Below are 23,093 nucleotides of genomic sequence, written 5' to 3'. Positions count from 1 at the left end.
TCTGCATAAGAGATCAAAGAGCTTAGTGTTGCTCCTGTAGAATAAGTGTACATCATGACAGGAACTGAGAGTACATGTGCATGCAATCTCAGAAAGTAAGTGATTAGAGAGGTGTTAAAGAAGCTCTTTGCACTCTCTGATGGTAGACATCTGTCTTAGGTAACTAAAAGTTTTTTTGGCAATCAAGAATGGTATTTCTTGAGACAACCAATGAAGCTGCCACTCTGTCCTGCTCATTTTAACTGCTGCAGGGATTTCTGAGTTCTTTGTCAACCACCTCCTGATTGCAGGTTAAATTCAGTTAGGTTTTTTCCCTCAGAAAATTGCCCCATAAACTCTTGTTACGCAAGATTTGATTTATGTCCATTTCAGATGTCCCTGCAGCAAGGGCAGAACACAGATGGAGGCTGGCCACTGATCTGAGTTAAACCATTTCCACCCGTCAATCAGCATCTGCAGTTTATAGCAGGATGTCTTGAGGAAAGGTGGTATCAGTGATATCTTACTGTAAGAAGCTGAGAGGTTCAGAAATTGATTAATGAGCAGGTCCAGAGTCCATCAAGTGAGAGCAAGATAGAGAAGGGGGTGTACCATTCTAAGGCAAGCTCTCACCACTCATCCATCAGAGCCCTACGCTGACAGATGAGTTGCTCCAGTTTCCCTCTTTAGTCTGTGGAGAAAAAGGCTTCTCTTATGGTGAGCTAAAGCTACAAACTATCTCAGCTGCACACAAGTGGAACTCGTTCCTTTCCTTTGACAGCAGGACTCAAAAGCTACTGTACTTAAACACTGAAGTTAGACCTTGTGAGTACTCCTCAAGAACAAATAAATTGTCCTTTGAAATCTTTGAAATACGTTGAAGGGAAAAAAATTTCACAAATGACTTAAAATGTGGCTACACCCTGAATCCATTCTAGAAATACTGTGAACAATGCATTGCAGTGACTACATACCCCAGCTCTTCCTGACAAAGATATCAGAGAGCAATGAAAAGATGTAGTGACAGGTAATTTCACCTTACTACTTCTGCACTTCATAGCCTAGCAAGAACCAGGCAAAGCACTGACTGACAATGCTAGAAAATACTTATTTTCTAGTCCTCTTCTATATCGGCAGTATGGTGTGGTCATTTAAGCTCAGCACTCCATTTAGGTCATTCAGAAAAAACACAATAAGAAGTGATTCTGACCCTGAACAGGCAAGCCATTTTCTGATGCTGAATTTCCATGCCTGTCTGTTTCCATTGAGAATGTAGAATGGGCAGTGTTTAAAGGATTTTTATCTATGAATATAGGCAGTATGAGATAGAAAGTGTTAATGCTGACATTGTGAAGACATATTGTTTCTTTTTTTCCTGTAAAGCTCTATGCATACTGAGTAAGGAAAAATCCACCTTAAGGTTATACAATGATCAAAGCAAGCATGGTGAGTTAATCAACACTTGAAACACCTTCTCCCAACAGAGAATACTAACCTTCAGTGAGCTGTCTCCTACCACAGTAGACCACTTGCACTCTTCAGGCTCATGAAGTTTGGTACCTCTGTGTTTAGCAGAGTACTCCAGGAATCTGCTTTTGAAGGCTTAGGAGTACAAGAGTGCTGGTAAGTATTTAAGAACCATCGTTTAGACCAACAGGAGCAACAATTCCACTGTGTCATAAGTCAAGCAAGAGGGTAGAAGACTGGCTTAACTGAATATGAAACTCCCTGTTGGGATCAAGAGGAAAAAAACTGCATGAAATCTGGAAGCAAGGTCAAGCTTTCCAAAAAGAATACATGGCTCTGTTTTGTAGATGCAGGAATGAGACAAAAGGTCAAAACTCAATTAGAGTGCAATTGGCCATTGCTGAAGAAGAAGAGTTTTCAAAGTGCATTAATAGTAATAGGAGATCTAAGGAAAGCATTGGACTGATCCTTTTTGAAGAAGGTGTTTTGACTAATAGGAATGAAGAGAAAGCTGATGGCTACTTGGCACGTTTTGAAAAAATCCAGAGATCTCACTGCTCACATTAGCCAAGATTTTAATGACTGAAACATCAGTCTCTTTGGGCTGCTTCTTCATAAGTGTTTAGTGGATCTACTGTCTCATTTCAAATCCTACAGAAATATTTTTGATAAAATGCATCTGCATACACCAATACAAGCACATGTGTGTGGCAGGAATCACATTCTACCAGGCTAAAATCAGGAGGAAGAAATAAAAATGTGTCAATCCTTAAGACATACTGAACATATTAAACACTTAAGTTAATAATGCACAGCAGTGGATTTCAAAGAGGATGTTCATGATAAAAGTGTGATGTCATGTCATGTTCTCTTGCTTGTAATTAGTTACAAAGTTACCTTGTGTGTAGGTCACCACTGATCAGTTATCCTATTAATATTTTTATATCGGCCATAGCAATATGAATATTAGTTAAAGGTTATTCAGATTCTAAATTAAACATAATATAAAGCAAATGCCAGCTCAAAATAGGTGCTTTATTTCCTACTTTTAAAAGAAAATTAGTTAGGAAAATACCCAATCTGGGGTAAAAAAAGAAACCAAATCAAACAATTTTGTCTGTTCAGAAGTTTTCTGCTAGATGCCTATTGCATTTAATTTCTGTATCACAAAACCAAGCATCTGTAGTTAAAATGTTTTTAACCAGAAAATAATAATAATCACAGAATCAAAATTTCTTTCTCTCTGTGTTGTCTTAACAACTGGATTAATGCACAAGGAACTTCAGAAAGGACTGAAAAAAATTACTGGTATACCTAAAGAACATTTACTGCAAAGAGTATATTGGCACCAGTGCATTCCTTTATTTTTTCCATTCTTTAACTCAGAGTATGGTCTTACAGCCATAAATTAACTAGGTTGTATCTAGCACAGGAAATATCTCAAGCAGAATTTGAGCTGCTGTATAGAGTTGTAAAGAAATGACATTAATCCCTACTAAAGAGTCCAAAAGGGAAAAAAAAAAAAAAAAAAAAAAAAAAAAACCCAGCCAAAACAAAACAATCCCCTAAATAACATAAAGCTTAGATCAAGCAGTTCTGTTTATAAAGCTCCCAAATTTTTGTAATTACTGCTCAGGGACTTTTCCAAGCCAGAGATTCCATCTTTAGGGTCAAGTTTAGCAGCCACTAGAGACCTATCCTTTTTGCACAGGTCCAGTCCCTTTTTTAACTCATTTGTATTTTGGTCTTCATAATGTTTTGTGGCAATAAATTACATGCTCTAATTGAACTCTATGCAGAGAAGAATTTAATTCCTTCTCAGGACCTTTCCAACATCTCCTAGACTTGGGGAGTGTAAGGCATGAACTGGATGCAAGATAGGCCAGGAGATAAGAGAAAGAAATGCTTAGTGGGAAAATAATTAAAACTAATAATTTTATAGTGTTCTTAGTGAAATGAGAGTGGTAGGAAGCACTGAATATATTTCTATAGCTGAGCACAAAAAAAAAAATAGCAAACTTTCAAAGGGTTTCTACAGGCCTTGCTTCAGAGACTTGTGCAAAGCTATTACAAATTTCTTGGGCCACGTTTGTTTTAATTGAAAAAAAGAAGAGCTTTAGGATTTGGAAGTATCCTGAAAATCTTTCTTCATTAAAGCAAAGATCCCATCTTTTTCAGAAAAAAAAACTGTTCTCTCTCCATGGTCTAAAGTACATTTTGGAAATTTAAACAGATGTTTTAAAACTGCAGCTTGGTGTCTTGATTCCAGACACCTTTCATGATGACAAGAACTTCTGCAGTCAATTGCGTTCAGATCTTACAGATATTCTAAGAACTGGGGAATTAGGGAGATTAGTAAACAGATGCTGGGTAACAACTTGTTTTTTCCAATCTGTTTTCACAATTGCCAACATGACTGCATGGAAAGTGCAAGAATAAGAAAAGGTAGCTAGACAACAGGAATTCCTGGAGCTAGCCAGCCTGGCAGCTGAAAGCAAATGAAAGTATACCCCTACCATCCCATCCTACATCTGCTCACTTGCTATGGAAATAAGACAGCAGCAACCAATTTATGCATCTCAAGGCCAGAACGTGTCAAGTGGCTGACATGATTTCTGCTAAAATGCCAGCAGCCCTTGCTCTTCAGCAGCAGAGAATATTAATGAGCCTTACCCACAATCTGGTCCAGGACTGCTTCCTACAAGGTGTTACAGAGAGAAGTCCATGTCTCATGTCTCACAGGCACCCTCCATATGCAAATTCCCTTCAGTTTGGTTTCATGGTAGAAAAGATGTGGTGGATTTAAACTTTAATAACATGGTGGGTTTAGTGATCAGTTGAAATGCCAGTATTTGTCACAGAATAATTGTCTCTATTGCATATGGTATGCCAAAAGAAGCTTTTGTAATGCAAGGCAGATATACCTCTGTAGGACACATTTCAGCTTATGTTGATAATTAGGTTTATATCTTTCTATTTTTCCACATGACAAGATTAAGAACACCAGTCAAAGCTTAATGTACTACACTAGCGGGTAGCATGGTTTTGATGACCTTTTTATTATTTGAACTGAAACACCATTTTTTCTATATATATGCCTATGATATTCTAGAGAATAAAGGTACATTGAAATATTTCCTATGTAGTGATTAGTCTAGAGAAAAAATGAATTATGTCTCTAACAAGCTGTTGATTTAGCAACAAGCCAAAATGAGAAATTTTCAAAACTTTAAAGATTCTAATAGAAAAATTAATTTCTTAGCTAGTCTTTTATTTCTCACCAGTAGTCATCCCCCATAGACACAAATGACATTTCACTGAAGTTACTTGTACTTTTCCTCTGGCCCCTTTTGTTATATTTGCAGTTTCCAGATAAATTATTTAAACAATACCTCTTTTTATTTTCACCTAACCGTTAAGTAGAAAGTTCACATTACTGCTAGTCTACTGGATACTGATCCTGCCCTAGTAGGCTGAGCTATAATTTAATGTGTTTTGGAAGAAGAACTAATAATAACAAACATAAAACTGACATTTCAATGCAAATTGTTGATAACTGCTTAAATTTCCATGCCCATCATGAAATAAACTGACAATGTTGTGTGAAACGTAGAATTTTGGAAAGTTATGTCTTGCCTTTACATGTCAAAAACAGTGTTGTAAAACATCTGAACATTTTATTAAATAATTATTAGGAAAAAAAGAAAGAGGTCACTAGAAAAACAAAATGAGAAAATTGATCTACAGTGGTTGCCTTTTCTTTTTCTCAATTCTGTATTCTATCCAAAACTCAATTGATTACTGGATTTTTTGTTCTTTTAAATTTTCAGGTATTCTATTTAGTGGAAAATCTTTGGCATGTTTCCCTTTGAGATTATATATTATATTCACAGCTATAGGAATATCAAGCATTTGCCTAGAGCAATAGATTCTTGTGTGGTGCATAACAGCTTCAGAAAAAGCTGTTCTTTGTATTTTGGTTGTGACATCTCCTGGAAAAGTTGGAGTTTTGCTGTTTTCATCCTACTAAATAATATTATGTTGATACCTTGCAAGAGTGTATCTGCTGGAGTATGTTCCTGCAGAAGTCAGAGAAGAGTGGAGAGACAGCAGGCTGAAAGTACTGAACCTTGCTGGAAGGAGCGAGGGAAGAATTAAGAGGATGTGAATAAGTTGTTTGAAATTTCTAGACCAAGGGAGGTGTTCTGTGAACCCTGAAGGGCTGTCATCAAACTAGTCACCTGGTCCCAGCCTTTGCAAAGAGATAAAGCTGTAAATCTGAGCCTTCTTGTACAGGGAAAAATTTCCAAATCCCATTCTCCTATGTGGATGATTATTCTTATAATCAAGCGAGTAGGTAGCAATAGGCAACAGTAAAAGTGGGTGTCAGTCACCCATAAACAGATGATCAAGGCAGGTTCATTGAGGAATTTTATTCTGGAAATCACTATCTCATATGTATATATGCATACCTAATTCTGATGTATGCACACATACCATGGGAGAAAACCCAGGCTTCAGATGTTATGTTTTGAGTATGAACTGTTGAAAGCAGTATAGATCTCTTAATCAGCAGGCTGGGTATTATTAAAGCTGTAATTCTTTCCCTTTGCTGTATGAGAACAAAAGGACCCACCATGGATTTGTAATATCAGGGAACCAGGATTGCAGAAAGAAACGTTATGCTTGGACACATCATTTTCGCAGTCAAAACAGTGAATTTATGCTAAACTTCTCTATTTCTCTCCTACTGATGCAGAACATTTTGACAAAAGTAAACATATAGTCATAGTATAAATTCATACAGTGAAAGAGATTGACTTGTAACAGATGAATTTGAATTTAATTCTGTATTTGTGAATTTCAGGTTGCAAGCCATTTATGCTGCTTCACATTCCTTACTCATTTGGGACTTGTTGGATTTTGGTTTGTGCATGCTTCATTGGTAATATGAATTATATGCAAAGGTTATAGTTCCTGAAATTGGTGCTTGACCCTATTACATGTACACATGTCCAAACAGCATTCATAAACCATGTCAGATTAACAGAAAAGCAATAAAGAAAAGCAATTATCAGTGTAAACAAAAACTTTCTGTCTTGTTTCTGATGTTAGCTCATACCAGAGTCAATAAATCTAAGCTCTCAAGTCCAGATATTTACCTGGACCTTTACCTAAGTCATTTAAATTATCTCGAAGGGAAAGTTGAATAAAATCCTACTTTAACACTCTGGCATTAAAAATTGTTTCCTTCCAATGTTCCTATTATCTTGCAAGTGTAGGATTTAATATGGAGGAAGTAAAGGGAAATTTTTACTTGAATAACCATTTTTGTGTATTTCTGCTAGCATGTTCTCTCGAAGAACGTGGAAAAAACTATCTTCCAGTGGTATGGGAGGCCTAGACTCCTTAACCAGCTCTTAAGGAAGTATAAATCATTGTTACATTTTCTAATTAGAATACTAGTAGATTTTTTAAATAGAGGAAACATGAAATCAATATATGTTTCCAAAGTATCCAGCATAAGTGATGAGCACAAGAGTCAGGATGGATATGAGGTACATTCAAGACACCATGATTCACTTCACATAACTTATTCTAGAACCACATTCAATATGCTGCAAAGAGATATGTGCAGGCAATAAAACCCAAATCTTCTGTTTCTGACTGCTGCCCTTGTAAGTTTCCCATTAATTACAAAACATATTTCATTTGTATTACAAGTTATATTTCTTTTCTATGTGTAGCTGCTGACCAAGAGAAGATGTGCATATATTTGAAATATGTTCATGTTATTGATTACTGGTGTTTCATGAATACTCCACCAAAAAGAGCATATTAAATGCATTCCATATGTAAATAATCTAGCAAAATCACATTACTTAATCCTGACAATTTAATAATTAATTAATTTCATTCCATTTCTTCCTATCACTAGTATTGTTTTGGTTTTAAGCAATCAGTTTTAATAGGAAAAAAGAAAATCAGTTTCATCTACTTTAAAAATGTCTTCAGGATAGTAGTCAGAAAAACAAAGAAAATGTTAACCACCCGTTTAGAAATTATAGCATCACAGAATATGCTGCACTTTATTGTTTTTTGCTCTGTTCAAACCAGGGCAGCAACAGAACCAGTGCTGAGTGTGATTTTACCTGCAGTTCCTTTTATCCACCAAACCCAGACACCTGTGGGCTCACCAACCCCCTGATTTCTACGAAAGGAAATCCTTAGTGGTGCTCCTACGTCCTTCCACTCTCTGCAGGTGCTCATAGCCAGTGGAACTGATCCCAGAGGAGGGACAGTAAAGCCCCTTTCACAGCAGATCATCTTCAGCAGATCATACCTGGTGCTGCGGAGGGTTTGTGAGCGGCGCACTGAGAGCAATTAGCTCCTGAATGGAGATAACAACAGGCGATTACCCTATTTAACAGCTGCTAAGTGGTGTTAATTGCTGGCTATATACCACACGCTGAGCAATTTTGTGCAAACTGTACAAACAGAACAAAACAAACAGATGACGTAGGGAGAAAAATGGGTCTGGAAGAACCTCTATTAATCCCAAATAGACATACAGCTGGAGAGATCATATTCATTGCTGGTGTGAATTGTTTGTAACAAGCAGTTTGTCAAATCCAGCCCATTACTGAATTGTCTGTGAATAGACAGCAATTTATATTTGTTTCTTCATTATTCACAGTCATTTAATGAATGGTTTGTATGAAAACATTTTTTGCCTAAGGTTTTCTCCAGCAAGGCTAGTTTGTGATAAATTCATTCTTATTGAACGGTGCCTTGATTTGTGTGAAACAGAGTAAATAATGAGATATTTTCCAAATCTAGCCTTAAATTGTAAATTAATAACAAGCAAATTATCTTTAAAAATGGGAAGAAAATATTTCTAAATGAAATTATGATGTAGACTTTCTCTTCTTCTCACTGAAATGTTGAAAATAACAGGAAAAATCCAGAAAAGAAATCTTACATATGTTTTTAGATGGTTTCAGGTCTCTGTTGCTAAGAGAGTTCACTAATCACAGTGCAGTACATGACCAGCAAAGCTGTACATTGTATTGCTTAATAGCACATTTCAGATTTTACATGACAGAGAAAAGTTGACTTAGTTGGAAGGCATAGCTGCCAATTATACATGCTGTGAAGATGTTGATAAGTTATGAAAGTAATCTTTGAAGGAAAAATTAGAGATTTGTAAGTCCCTCTCCTGGTTTTAATTGGGATTGACTTCATTTTCTTCTTAGTAGCTGTACAGTGCTTTGTTTTAGATTCAGTAGGAGAATAATGTTGATAACACAGTGATGTTTTGGTGGTTGCTTAGTCATGCTTATCCTCTCAAGGCCTTTCCAGTGTCTTGTCTGCCAGTGGGGAACTGCACAAGAAGCTCTGAGAGGCCATGGCTGAGACAGGTGACCCAAAGTGGCCAAGTGGTATTTCATACTGCAGAACATCTTACCCAGTATATAAACTGGGGGGAGTTACCTTCCAGGGGTCAACTGTGACTTGGAGGCAGGCTGAGCTAGTGGTGAAAATTGTATTGTGCATCGCTTGTTTCTCTCAGCTCTCTTTCTCTACATCCTTTTTTATTACATTTACTATTAATTATTATCATCCTCATCATCATCCTTCTTCTCCACATCTTCATCTGTGTTTTGTTTAGCTTTGTTTCAATTATTAAACTGTTCTTGTCTCAACCCATGAGTTCTACTCTTTTCCTGGTTCTCCTCCCCATCCCACCATGGAGGAGTTGGAATGAGTGAGCAGCTGCATGATACTTAATTGCCTGCTTGGGTTAAACCAGACCCAAAAAGTCACTAGAATAATATAGTAACAGCTGAAAAATGTCCGTTTGAAATTATTATTTGTGATGAACTACACATAAATAAGCAAAGCAGACAATAAATGTTCCAGATAACATCAAAGCAGTGGCATTGTTGATCTACCTAAGCTAAATGCTCCACACTGGTTGCTTTTCCAACCGTAAATCAAGAAGGACCCAGAACCAAGTATGCAGCAGATTGAAGGACCAGTATTGTCATGTGGTTTCTGTTGCTTTGGTTCCTCCTCAGCTTAGCCATTTAATGAATTTCTCTTGCTCCTTTTTCTTTATTTTAGAAAGGATGTTATATTCCTTAAAGTTTATGTTGGTCTCCAACACATAAATATTTCTCCCAACATTCACACATTCACATTGCCATTATAAGCCATGATAAAATTATTTATTACTAATAAGACCTTTTTCAATGGACTCCCATGGAAAAAAAGCAGGATCTTATTTTTCAGAAAGCCTGTGAAAGTAAGGAAACTCTTATTTAGCTAAGAGATCAAATGCCAAATATATTGTCAAAGTTCTTAAAACTTGTGCTTTGTTTTTCTTCTCTTCTTATAGAGCTTTTAAAGGACAGGAGAGTACTGGCATGCAATAAACATAGCTTATCTCTAAGACGTGGCACTCAGGCAATGACATTAGAGTTTTGGGTGTTTTGAGTGGAAATTTTCCTGAACTGTGAAAAATGCAATTTTAGACTACATTTGATCTTCACATAATTTGAATATTTGCATAGAATTTGACTTTACAAAAGAAATTACAAGTCTTCTAAATTCAATGCTTTTCATATTATCAACGGGAAATTCATTTCTATAGCAACATTTTAAAGGTTATTCAAACACTGAGGAAAGATTTGGGGGGAGGGGAAGTGTTTTTTTTTTTTTTTCTTTCCCTTAGTATTTGTTTTTGCCTAACATCCCTCAGGAAGAAAGTCATAAAAAAAAAAAAAAAAAAAAAAAAAAAAAAAAAAAAAAAAAAAAAAGAGAGAGAGAAGAGAAAGAACAGATCTGGTGCTGGCAAAATGGCCATTGACCCAGAAGAATAACCAGGGATTTACAAGCGGAATTGCTAAACTTCTATGTCTTGGAGAATCTTGTTATACATTAGCCCTTTCTTTAAATAATGTAGGTTGTAGTTTAAGGCTACAGTCAATGTAAATGCATACAGAGAGATAGGAGGCACATAAACCTAGTCTTAATTTTAATAAGATTATGCTTGCATGCAACTGGCTCATCTTTCCACTTACACTTCTATTTTCCACTTGTTCTTCCCCAAGATACCTTGATTCCTCCTTTTTCCCACTCTTGGTTTGTCCCTAAAACATCTCGTAGTCAATCCTGTGCAATCCCAGTACCCCTCCCCTGCACATACTGAGGTCCATTCCCTTGATCTTGCTGTAGAAGGTGAGTAATAAATAAATAAAGCAGGCATAGGCTAGTGTACATCACAGAGTCAGCAACAGCACACTGTGTACAAAACTACATCTCAATGAGGTGAGCAAAGAGGAGAAGAAGCAGTCACTGCTCTTTTAAGATAATATGGACATAGCAGAGAGATTGTTTTCTTCCACCCTCACTAGATTGATGTACCCAGATACACCCCTTATCTTGCAGTGCCTGGAAATGCCTGATGAAATACAATTACAAGTTTATACATGTAATATATACTCTCTCCCCTCTCATAGATAATTATGGATTGGTGGTGTTAAGTCTGAAATCCTTCCCTGCATGTCAAGATGACTGTGTTTCTTTATTCATCCCCTGGCACAGTTGCAGTAGAGAGTGTGGACAGGCAATATGAGTAAAAAATACGTACTTCAGAGGAATGCTGCAAGGCTTTCTTGCACTCTTTGTTGCCTTACCTACTTTTCACTGTAATTTCTTCAACTTCTGAATGTTATCATAGGACAGGTAGCACTAATAATATGGGTAAAATAAGAAGATCTCAATACTCAAGATGGATATTTTGACATTTTCTGTATTATCCTGAAGCATGAGGCAAGATGAATTGGAGGAAAGAAACTGACTAACCCACAAAAAATCAAATCCTCCCTCATACTCCTTCAGTGCTATAAATCAGAATATTTTTACCTTGATATAGCTGACATATGAGTAGAAAGTAGGTGACTATTTCTTCTCCTAATTAGATTTCTAGTTTTTAGTGGATAAAGACTGTAACAATTAACAGAATGAGTAGTGACATTGGTACCTAAACTTTTGAGGTAGCACTCTATGTAATAAACAGACATCACACTTTGAACTTGATGCATGTCATTGGACAAGTCCTTCTGTGATTTCATCTCAAGACTGAAGTGAAATGGAATGCAATGGATCATGTGGAATATAAACTTCTCCAAGTACACAGTGGGATTTGGGATGTGGGTTGAACCTTCCCAGTGCGAGTGTTACAAACAAGGCTGCAAACACATTTATTTGTTAACTCACCAAATATCACATTCTTTCCTGGTACTGTTAATGTACTGATAGAGTGGAGTTTTTTAAGAAATCCCTTTATAGTTGTATCTCTTTTCTCATCAAGTCCTATAGTCCCAGATGAATGCTTCCCTTAATACTTCTCAATATTTGTTCATGTTAGCATTTTGTGAACTTTCCTATTGAATTTAAGGACAACAAAGATAATTTTATTTAGCTGAGTTAATCTATTGATGCATCTCCTAAGCCATCATCTGAAATGGAATAATTTGAAAGTGTTTCTTTTAAAAGCTATCAGCTCTTCTGAAGTGATATTCCCTCCATCTTTACACACACACACACACATACATATTTATATACACTTTTCTTCTTTACCAGCTCTGACAGTTATTTTCCTTAGAATCCCTTGCCCTTACTTTGCTGTTATCTATGTGGTGTTTCTGTTAAGGACCATACCATAGCATTATCACTCACACCTTCATTTCAACCACTTCTTCCTATTTTAATACAATTGGTACAGAACAGCTTGTCTAATTTATCACCTTCAATTTAAATAACTTCTAAACTAATTCCAGAATCTTCCTGAGCCATCCATTTTCCTTTTCCCTGCTCTCAATAGACCTCTTGATAGCTAAATATTCCCCTTATTACTAATTAAGGTACTTCGCTTATTCTTCTATTGGTCATAAAAAGATGGGTTTTACTCCTTTTGGGGTTTTACTCATTGTATGCATTTGGTGGATTAGAGTAATCTCCAGTCATAGCAGTTTCCTTTTCTTCTTTCTTTTAAACATTAGTCACAGATTTTCAATCAGTCTGTTCTCATCTAGCATCCAAACCAGTATTTACACCTTTGATATAAAACACATTTCCTACATTTTCTCTTGCTTGTCTCCCTGAGCAAATTGTATTCCTCTACGTCTGTGTCAGATGTGCAGCGTATCCCACAGTCTCTGTGATGACAGATAAGTCATCATTTTGATCATGAATAAAGTCTTGAGGCATTTCCTTGTACCTGTGCTTTTACAGTTTACCGACAACTAAGAGAGTGTTATTATTCTTCCCATAATTCTCTTTTGAATAAAGTCCTTGTCTTCTCCTTCTCCATAAATATTGAGCTTAAATTCAGTGGAATATATAAATTCCTTCAGATTTTAGTTCATTCCATTAGAAAAGAGATAAGTTTGGCTCATCTAAGTGCTACAATATGTAATAAATTCACAGAAACTGGAGTTGTATCAATATTAAATCTTCGGAATGGAGAAGAAAATTAGACCAGCAATCTTTCCTGACTTGAACAGATGTCTTCTGATGATTTTTAGGAATTATCACATTATTATTTATGTTATTGTACTTGTCAATATAAAGAAAACTACAATAGTGTTGGGCCCATACTGTAGTGAAGACATTAAGGTTTCCCTTGGAAACAATAATAAATTGTGTCAGTTTTCTAGGTCTAAGCAATTTCCTTGAAGAGTGTAATTAATTTGTAAGAAAACCCCAGCCAACAGTAAAGATTGCAGTATAAAATTGCAAATCAAAATCTTGTTGAAAAATAACACTTGCCATAAAAATGATAACAATACCATGCAAAGAAATTGAAAAGCAACATGTAAATAAATTACTGTGGCACTGTTCTTGCTGCTATGGTTAATGTTATGTCAGCATTTCATTATAAGATCCATTTTTCAAAGTTTATGAGTCATCTATAAATTTTAAAAAAAGAATCTTTCTAAGACCAATGCTGGAAGATCATGCTCTAGAGTTTTGATTACAGTAGTGTAGAGGAAAAATACCAATTACCCTTCACAAAATGTCTTGAGCTGAAAAATAAGGTATCATTTTAAAAACAGAATTTGCATTTTTTGAACTGAAATTATAGTTGCCCATACAGATATAAAATTAGCTTTCTTTCCCTGTCATTCAATTATTTACAACAGCATCTTAAAGAAAATGGAACTGAAGCCAAAGTATTTAGGTGGAAAGTCTGTAGAGTGTCTGAGTGAGAGAAGCCGTGTTGTCATTTTAAATTTTACTACCTGATCCACATACTCATCTCTAAATAAAAATATTTTGAAACTATCTCATTAGGAAGAAGTGACAATATAGCTGTAGCTGAGTCAACTGAGCAAGTTTATGTTGGTGCAAGAACATATTGAAGGCTTTTAAGCCAGGATTTAGCAAACTATTTCCCTTGCAGGTGTTCAGAGAAAATATGCTTTTTTAAGAAAATAGCTTCTAAGAATTTATTTAAAACCTGTTTTCTCTTAATAATGGAGTAATGAGTAATAATATACAATGATAAAATGAGATATTATAAAAGAAAGTACCTTATAAGCTTTATCTGCAGTTTTTCAGCAGTTTTCTATTGCTGTTGAATCCAGACTGCTGAATTGAAGGCATCCTTGATCTGAGTTGAATAAATATAGCATTCTTATATTTTTGTGAGGACTGACTTGGGGTAGTGTTTGAGTACATTAGCATTGAGAAAACCTTGAAGGACTATGGACAGTATAAAGAGGTGAATCCAGTACAGCCACATTTCTGCAGATCATCCTCAAGAAAAGACAGCTGAGAAGAGACCTCATTAATATATGTAACTATTTAAAGTGGGATGCCAAGAGGATGGAGCCAGGCTCTGCTCAGTGGTGCAAACCACTAGGACAAGAGGCAATGAACAGAAACTGGTGCCCAGGAAGCTCCCCCTGCACAGGAGGAAGATCTTCCTTACAGTGTGGGGGAGCGTGCACTGAACAGGTATCCCCAGAGGCTGTGGATTCCCTCTGGAGATACTCAAGAGCCATCTGAACATGGCAGCCCTGTGCCATGAGCTCTGGGATGGCCCTGCCTGAGCAGGGAGGTTGGACCAGACAAACCCACTGTGGTCCCTTCCAACCTTACCCATTCCGTGACTCTGTAATTCTGTGACTTTTGTAAGAAACCCTGGCATGAACAATGTCTTGATACTATTTTGAGGGCAAATAGTTGAATTACTAAAAAGAAATATCTGGATATATTTTTCTTATGATTAGAGGCCTAGGAACGTGTATAAAACCTTTATTGGAAACATCTCACCAATGGATGTTTATAAGTCATTAAAGGCACATTTTAAACAAAATGACACTTCTTTGGAGACAAGAGAGGCTCTGCAGTGACACTTTGTTATGCTTTTACGGTTGTATTATGGGCAATCATATTAGACACTTCTGTGTCCAGACTGTAGGTACTTCTGGATATTGGATGCACATGAGTAAAAATCAAGGAACTTCAGTTTAGTTGTCTGCATGGTTGTATTAGCATATACAGATACAAATACAGATACTGGAAACACCACTTCCCTGGCTGAAGTATTTCTATGTCTTTTCCTTCAAAAGCTCTTCCTTTCTTGCACATATCACAGAACAATTGTTGTGAAAATGCAGCTCCAGAGCCAAAGCTCCTATGCTCCACTCAGAGCAGGGTGACCTGGAGCTGGCTGCCCAGGACCAGGTCGGTTGGATTTTATACATCTCTGGGCAACCACTGAGGGCTCTGTTTTCACTTCTTTATTCCCTCATCAGCAATTTATAGACATTGACTCAATCCTTCTCAGCCTTCCAGCCTGAGCTCTGTAAGCCTCCTCTTCCACAAGATGCTCCAAGGCATTCATCAGCTTTTTGGCCCTTCATTGAATTTGCTCCAGCAAGTTCATGTCTCTCTTGTACCGAGCATTTAGGTCTATGAGTGCACCAGACATCAAAATTCATCTAGTTCTATTCACCAGTTGGGAACCAAAAGCTATTCAATTCACCCAAACATAGATACCCATGGCAGGGTTCAGTTGTATAAACACAGATGTTCTGTACTATTTAAAAAGGTCTGGAGTGTACCCCATGCCCTCCAGCTGCCAGGCACCAGATTGTATTTGCCATCCTGTGTGAATACCTTGGAAATTTTCTGATTTACTAGAAGCCACAGATAATCTATGTTTAGACATTGACGTAACAATAAACTTTAGACAGCAAAACACATTTCATTTTCTATGTATTATGACATTATATATAACTCTGATATATAATTTTATCAGCATAGGCTAAGGTTCTTCTTGGAGTCATCAGAGTTTCTGCCAGGGGCAGTCCAGAGGAAGAGATTATCTCTTTCCATTTAACCATCTGAATTAAAGTGAAATGGTATGAATATGTCTTCTGACCACTCAGTCCTTCTCCCAGAATTACACAGCCAAAGCCAGAAGTGCAAACAAATAGAGGAACAACAAAAGAAAAGTGCAATCCTAAAATACCTGAGAATTAAAAACAGGAAATGAAGAGCTGATTATAGGCAATTTTTTTCTCTTCTTCAAATTTTGCAATAAATAACACACTTTAGTAGTGCTATGTTATTAGTATCTCCCAGTGATTTTGTTTACAAAGCCTCTCATTATTACCCACTCTCTCAATGTGCACTTTAAAAAATGTGAATCACATTAGCGTGATTGCATTTGCATCAAACACATGGTTAGTTTTTTAAAAGTACAAATGCTTGTAATTTTATGACACACCCGCATGAATTATAAAATGATGCATAATAGAACTTTGCTTGATTTCATAATTACCTGTTGTTATTCCAGGCTAATTAAATATTCAGCACTGCATGTTAATCCTGAACATCTCCCTGGCATCCTCTCTTCCCTTTTCCTGTATTTTTTTGAGCACATTCCATTGAGTTACAACTTGTTTCATGGAATCTGTAGAAAGAAAAATGTTCAACAGCTATGGATATATGCAAATCTTCAAACAACCATACCCAAAATTAAAAGCGGAAATTTCAGTATGTACCTATTATTTCTGGCAGGCATATATTACATTACTTTGATCATATTTCCTTACTAAGCTTCCACATCTGCTTGAAATAGAGCCTCTTAGAGCTATTTCCCCCCTCTTTATTTTCTCAGAAAGTTGTCTTGTATTTTATTTAACTTAATCTTCCAAAATAGGCTGTTTTCTATTTTCCCATGGCGTACTATTTGAGCATCTAAAGATACTTGAAGGTATGAGGAATCTTAAACTTGAAATACCTAGTTCAAAAATAGAAAATGTGGGAGAATACTTATTGTATTGTGGCACTTTAATTCATATGAATAAAAGGAGCAGCCTTGCTAACATTCAAGTCATCAGCAAGGTCCTCGGCAGCTTCAGACAGAATATATTATTAAGGCATACAGAAATGCTCTCGCTTTCATAGCAGGTAGAAATAATTTTTTAAGTAATGAAATATGTGACCCGGGCAAATCAACAAGTGACTTATTTTGCTATCAGAAAGAGAGCACTGTTTTCCTTCAATGTTTAATTTCAGTCCCAACATAGACATCCTCAGGAGGTGTGTCTAAATCAGCTTATTTCACCTCTCTGGCACTGCTGCCAATAAAGGAAGTGAGTATTGGATGGGAGGCAGCTCGTTTGCCTATAAACATCTGGTTTAGACATGCCATGTGGTATTCAGCCAGACAGGCAAGAGGTTTAGCTTTGGTCTTCTGTCGGATACAAGCTGTGTTCTGATGTCCCAGATCTGGTAGAGAAAATTAAGAGCAGCCAATACCTGCATGCAAGCTATTGAATCAACTTTAGATTCTTGCATTTGTAGCTGGCTAGAGATAGGTGACAAATGCTATTAAACTGTCCACTGTGCTTCTTTTAGTAATGAGTACAGGTAGGTCTTTTCCCAAGAGAATAACTTATTCTCCTGAACAAGCACCTGCAACATATGGAATAATAAAACTTAAATTTTAGCTACAGTTCTTTGTTTCATGATTTATTTAAGCTTAAAATGTGATAAATTTGAAAACAAAACAAAACAAAATAAAACAAAACAAAACAATAACAACAAAGGACAGAAACAAAACAAAATAAAACAATCAAAGAAAACATAAACCAAAAAAATCCCCAAAACCTAAACCTCCCAAAAAACCCTGAAATTAAACCCAAAGCAAAAAACTCCCTCACACACCAAAACCCATCAAAAATAAAACTAAAATAGTCCCCAAACATTTGTTGTAGAAAATTCAGGCCTTATACAGGCCAGACTTTGCATTCATGGTGCAAATGTTGTTCCCAAGAATCTGCTTAGTATATTGAAAAAAAAAAAAAAGTTACTTTGAGGAAGACCATGAAATGTAATATCTTTACTTTTTTACCTATCTTGATCTCTGCCACATCACAATGTTCCTGTAGGTATACTTAGCCTAAATTTAACTTCTTGGCTTTAAACTGCTGTAACACTACTTCTTTCAGCACATTTAGTGTGTGTCTTGTACTGTGTAAATGAAAGGATTGTCAATCATCATGCTTTTAGATTCTTGTATTTTGCAGTTAATAATGATGATCTTTGAGCTTGGTCCTGCAAGTAATCATTTCTGTGAGTAAAATCAGGCATATAAATTTGAATTTGCAGGATTAGTGACAATGTAAGCTTTGGTATTGTTAGGTTACCATGCAAATGCTTAATAATTCTCCCTTTGATTTCTTCCATTTTTATTCCCTTCCATATCCCCACACCTTCTTTGACAGGTGAACTTTAGTCAGATTTTGTGAAGGTTTAGTGCTTTGCAAATCTGAACCCTTAGATAGGGTTAGATATGCTTAGATATGCTTAGATATGCTTCTCTTAAATGCTCTTTGAACCTTTAAGACTTCACTGCAGCTAATCTTATTACAGAAACTATGCTGGAAATGAAAGTGCTAGCTCCAGTTATACAAACCTTTGATGTGAGTTGTTTTCCAACATTCTAGCACTGGAAAATACAATAACACCATCACCAAAATGCATGTGTATGAGCCCATTCACATCTTTCATGTATTATGCAAACAGGATTTTTGATTGAACACTTGAAGTAATCCATTCCCTCCCATACATTTATCTTTTTATTAACTGTAAATAGCTGAGCCATTTTCAGTGCAGTCATTGTTAGTTTGCTCCTGCTCTCCACTCCACATGGGCTTTCCCTTAGCTTAACTGCCTGGTAGAATATGCATCAGGATACAGAGTCAGGAGGAGAAAGCAAAAAAATAATAACTTATATTTTACAGTGCTCATTTCTAAAGATCCACAATCAGCACACAAAGCACTTTGGCATGGTTTGATTCTGCATTTTTTGTTGCCACATTGCAGACACACTTTACAGTAATGGAAGCATTATTTCCTCTGATAACCACAGTAATTTATCAGAATAATTCTTCTTCTTCTTGAATATTATTTTCCCCTGTTTTACTGCATTAAAATAAATTAAATAAATTTAGATCAGTTTTGGCTCAACTCTCTAGCTACTTTGTCAAAGTCTTTTAGAGCAAACCTCAGATGCAGTTGTTATTGTCCTCTGTGGCAACAGTCATTGCAAACATCATTAAGGATGTGAGGTCTCTCCCTTAATTAAGAACTAAAAGGTTTCATTTCCTAAAACAAAAGCATGTGGCAGGTTTTATTGATCTGGTCTATGTCGCCAACTGAACACATTAGCAGGGGTTATTGATTACTCTAGCAGTAATTAGCTCTGTTCCTTGTCAGGTAAAGCACATATTCCTAAGATCTTTCCTAAAGAGACCTATATGTTCATTCACATTCACCATGTTATACAATGAAGGGGGTTTTTAGAGTCTTTATTGCCTACATATAATTTTCTAAGATTTCACAGCAATCATTAGAAAGGTAATTTTTCAGTCATTACCTTGTTATAACTCTTTCTGAATGTCACTGATGCACTTAGGAATGAATTAAAAAAAAAAAAAAAGCACAACATTGTTGTTTTGTTGTTTATTTTGGTTTATTTAGTTTTTTTTTTTTTTAAGGTAAGCACATATGGCAATTACTGCTTTTAATAACTCCCAGCAAAAGAAAGCCATTATATGTCAATCTGAAACTGTGGTAAATAATGTCCTAACAGAATGCATAGGATCTTTCCCCAGTTTTGAAAGAATAATTCTTTCTGAGAACTACCCTAGTTAATTCCTTGATGACATTTAGTTAATTTTTGGTAGTAAAAATAGAAGCTAATCACATTCAATAGCACTTCTTTGAAGAAAGACTTGGTAGAATAAAGGGATCTAATAGTGTCTGGCTTTCTTAAGACAACTGGAAGCCCTGGCCCTCATGGGTAACTGAAACCAGGCTGATATCTGCAGAGGGAAAGCACAGAAGAGCTCAAGCAATTTGGGAGGATTCTGGAGGGCATTGCTCCTGGCACAGGTGGTTGAGAAGCAGTTGAAGGAACTGCTTTGCTGGATCTCGCCATTACAGCAAATGATGAACTGGTCAGGAAGGTGGAGACTGGGGGAATTCTCAGCTCCAGACAGATGGTGTCACTTGTGATCATGAAAAGTGGAAGCCAGGTATAATGGTCTGGGAGAACAGACTGATTTCCAAGGGTCACTTTTTCCAAGCTTGTGTATGGTCCTTCCCAATATGTGGACAATCAAGCAAAGGTGTATTAACTACAGTCAAATGTAAAGGAAGAAAAAAATAAAAAAAAATTAGTGAAAATGTGATTCGTCGAAGCAAGATAGTACAAAAACAGTAGAAGAGAAGAGACACTATCCAAGGGCAAGGTTTTGGTTAGGAAAGCCAAAACTCATTTTGGCTTCAACAAGGCTTCAACAAGAATATCAGCAGCAAAAGGAAGACCACAATTATCAAGCTGCTGCTGAACCGTGCAAGGAAGTTCTGGATGAACCAAAACAAAGAAAACACTTTAGTTTTTACTGCTAAGATTTATCTTCTGGGATTCCAGATTCTGTGGGAAAGTCTGAAGCAAAGAAAAGTTACTCTCAGAAGAAGAGGATCAGATTTGGGAATATTTAAATAAACTGATCATCCACAAGTCTATGGGACTTGGTGCTCACAAGTGTTGATGGAGCTGGAAAATGTTACTGCCAGACCACTCTCAACTACCTTGGAAAAATCATGGTAACTGCAAGAAATTCTTGCACAATGGAAAAAAGCAAATTGTTGAAGACAGACAAGAATGAGTATCATGGAAACTACAGGTCCATTAGCCATATCTGAATCCCTGGGAAGATGAGAAAGCAAATAACCCCAAAATACTTTTCCAATCACACTAAAGGAAATAAGGCTGTTGAGACTAGTCAACATGAATTGACAAAAGGAAAATCAATTGCATATATTGGGTTTTCATCTTCTATAAATCATGTATATCATGTCAAATGCCTGAATATCCTGAATAATCTCTTGCAAAGAAATAATTGTTTTAGCAGATTACCTGTTCATGTTCACTTCAGATTTTGACACTGTCTCCCATCAAATCCTCACGAACAGACTGATAAAATCTAGTCTAGATAAGTGGGTAGTGAGACAAACTCAGAAGTATCTCAGCTTCCAGAGCAGAGAGTGGTGATGAGCTGCATCCACTCCAGCTGGAGGCCAATCACTAGTTGTGTGTGTCAGGCTTTTAAACCAGGGCCAGTTCTGTTCAACTCCAACATACTTGCAGATGTTACAAAAAACACCCTTAGATAGTTGAGAGTTTGTGGGGTTATTGGCAGAAAAAAGTTGGCATTTTAATGATGTCTCTTGATAATTGTGAATTTGGAAGCATTGTTACCACACCAAAAGATCAGAATATATTTTACAAATATAATAAAAAACAAGAAAACAAGATACAGAAAAACAGTGAAATAGTGAAACATAAACATAACATATAAGGCATAAGTTCATTCACATATGTCTCCAATTTTCTTGATTTAAACAGGTCTGGAGGCTAGGTATTTTAGGTTATTTCTATAGTTAGTTGAGAGATAGGTACCTCTAGACTGAGATATAGAATCCCAAGGGAATAAATCATTTTTTAGGGGAGACTTCCAGTGACTATAAATACTGTTTGAAGAATGTGTCTAATTATAACTAGGCCTATTTTACAAGATGAATAAAATACATTTTGGCCATAAAGTGGAAGCTCATCAGTTGAACTTTGTAAAATTTACTGATACAGTTATATTTAATCTATTTCAGCAATTAAGTATAGTTAGCCCTGTGTATGATCTCTAAACAGCTGCAGCAGTTCTGATGTCTGCTGAAATTGTGAATTCTTTCCTCTTTTTATGGCTTAGCATCCTAATATTCATATTAAACATGCCCTGCTCAGCAATGTGAATACATAATACAATTTTTTTTCCCAGTGAAAACTTGTCAGCCTTTGCTTGGTGATCTTTAATGGATTTTTTGCAAATCTGACCATATGGGAAGTCTTCCAGCATTAGTTTTGTCTCAGTAAAAATCCACAGATATGATTTAGTGAAGCAAGAGGATCTTTGTAACTCCCCATATCCCAAGTCCATTAAAGGACCAGAAAACACAATACATGCTCTAGAAATAGCTGTGTGAGTATCAGTAGTTTTAGAATGTCACTGTGATTAAGTTGTTTTGACACATAGGGATAATTCTAATTTATCAGAATTTGAGTGATACATATAGAAAGAATGCTGAATTTTTACTCAATTGGAGGATAATGGCAAATCACCATCATGAGAAGTCACCATAAAGACAGATTCCTGACTATACCATAGCATCATTTTTTATTTTTTTTCCCCAAACTACACTAGAAATGAACCGCCAATGACAGACAAGGCTTTATCTGGAATATTCACTATACACCTACATTGTCTGCTGTAATAGAATCAGGAACAAGTTTGGAAAGCTTTGTATAAATAAGTCAGACTTGGTCCCCACACCCTTAACTGTCAGTTGACTCTCCGTATCTTTCCTGAAGCACTCCAACAAGTTTTGCACAAGTTATCTCCATTCTAGTTCAGGGAATAATGCCATGCAGATTCTCTCTCCATAAGGCAGTGTGTATACAATTGCATGATGTCTGTCTGACAATTCTCCTTAGTCTTGAAATATAATCCAAACTTGCATTGTACCTTTGAGTGCTCACATATGCCATATGCCAGTGCACAGAAGCCATAGTCTAATTGTCCTGCTATAAAAACTCCTCCCTATCAAATTGCAGTATAATCCTTGCATAATTTCAGGCACCTTGAAATTATTCTCACTAGCACTACTGCAACATGTGCTAATAATTTTACATTTTTTATGTTAGGGGCACTGCCTGAGTCTGAAGATGCCAAGGGCTACTCTATGCCTGTAGATGTAGGCAGCCTGCCAGAGAGGAGCTGTCCCTGGCACAGCACACACATGAACCTAACAATTCTACCTAGCATCAGGGCCAGGGGCTGCTCCTTGGTTTTCTGTTATTCATCAGAATAGACACACTTAGGCTCCAGAAACATTAAATCAGACCAATAGGAAAAACAAACAAAAACCCAAAAAACCACCTATAAACCCACAAAAAACACTAAAAAGCTTCCACCAAACCCAATCCAAAAAAACCC

The sequence above is a fragment of the Erithacus rubecula genome (assembly GCF_903797595.1).
Source record: "Erithacus rubecula genome assembly, chromosome: 1".
NCBI lineage: Eukaryota > Metazoa > Chordata > Aves > Passeriformes > Muscicapidae > Erithacus > Erithacus rubecula.
Note: the sequence above shows the minus strand (reverse complement) of the source record.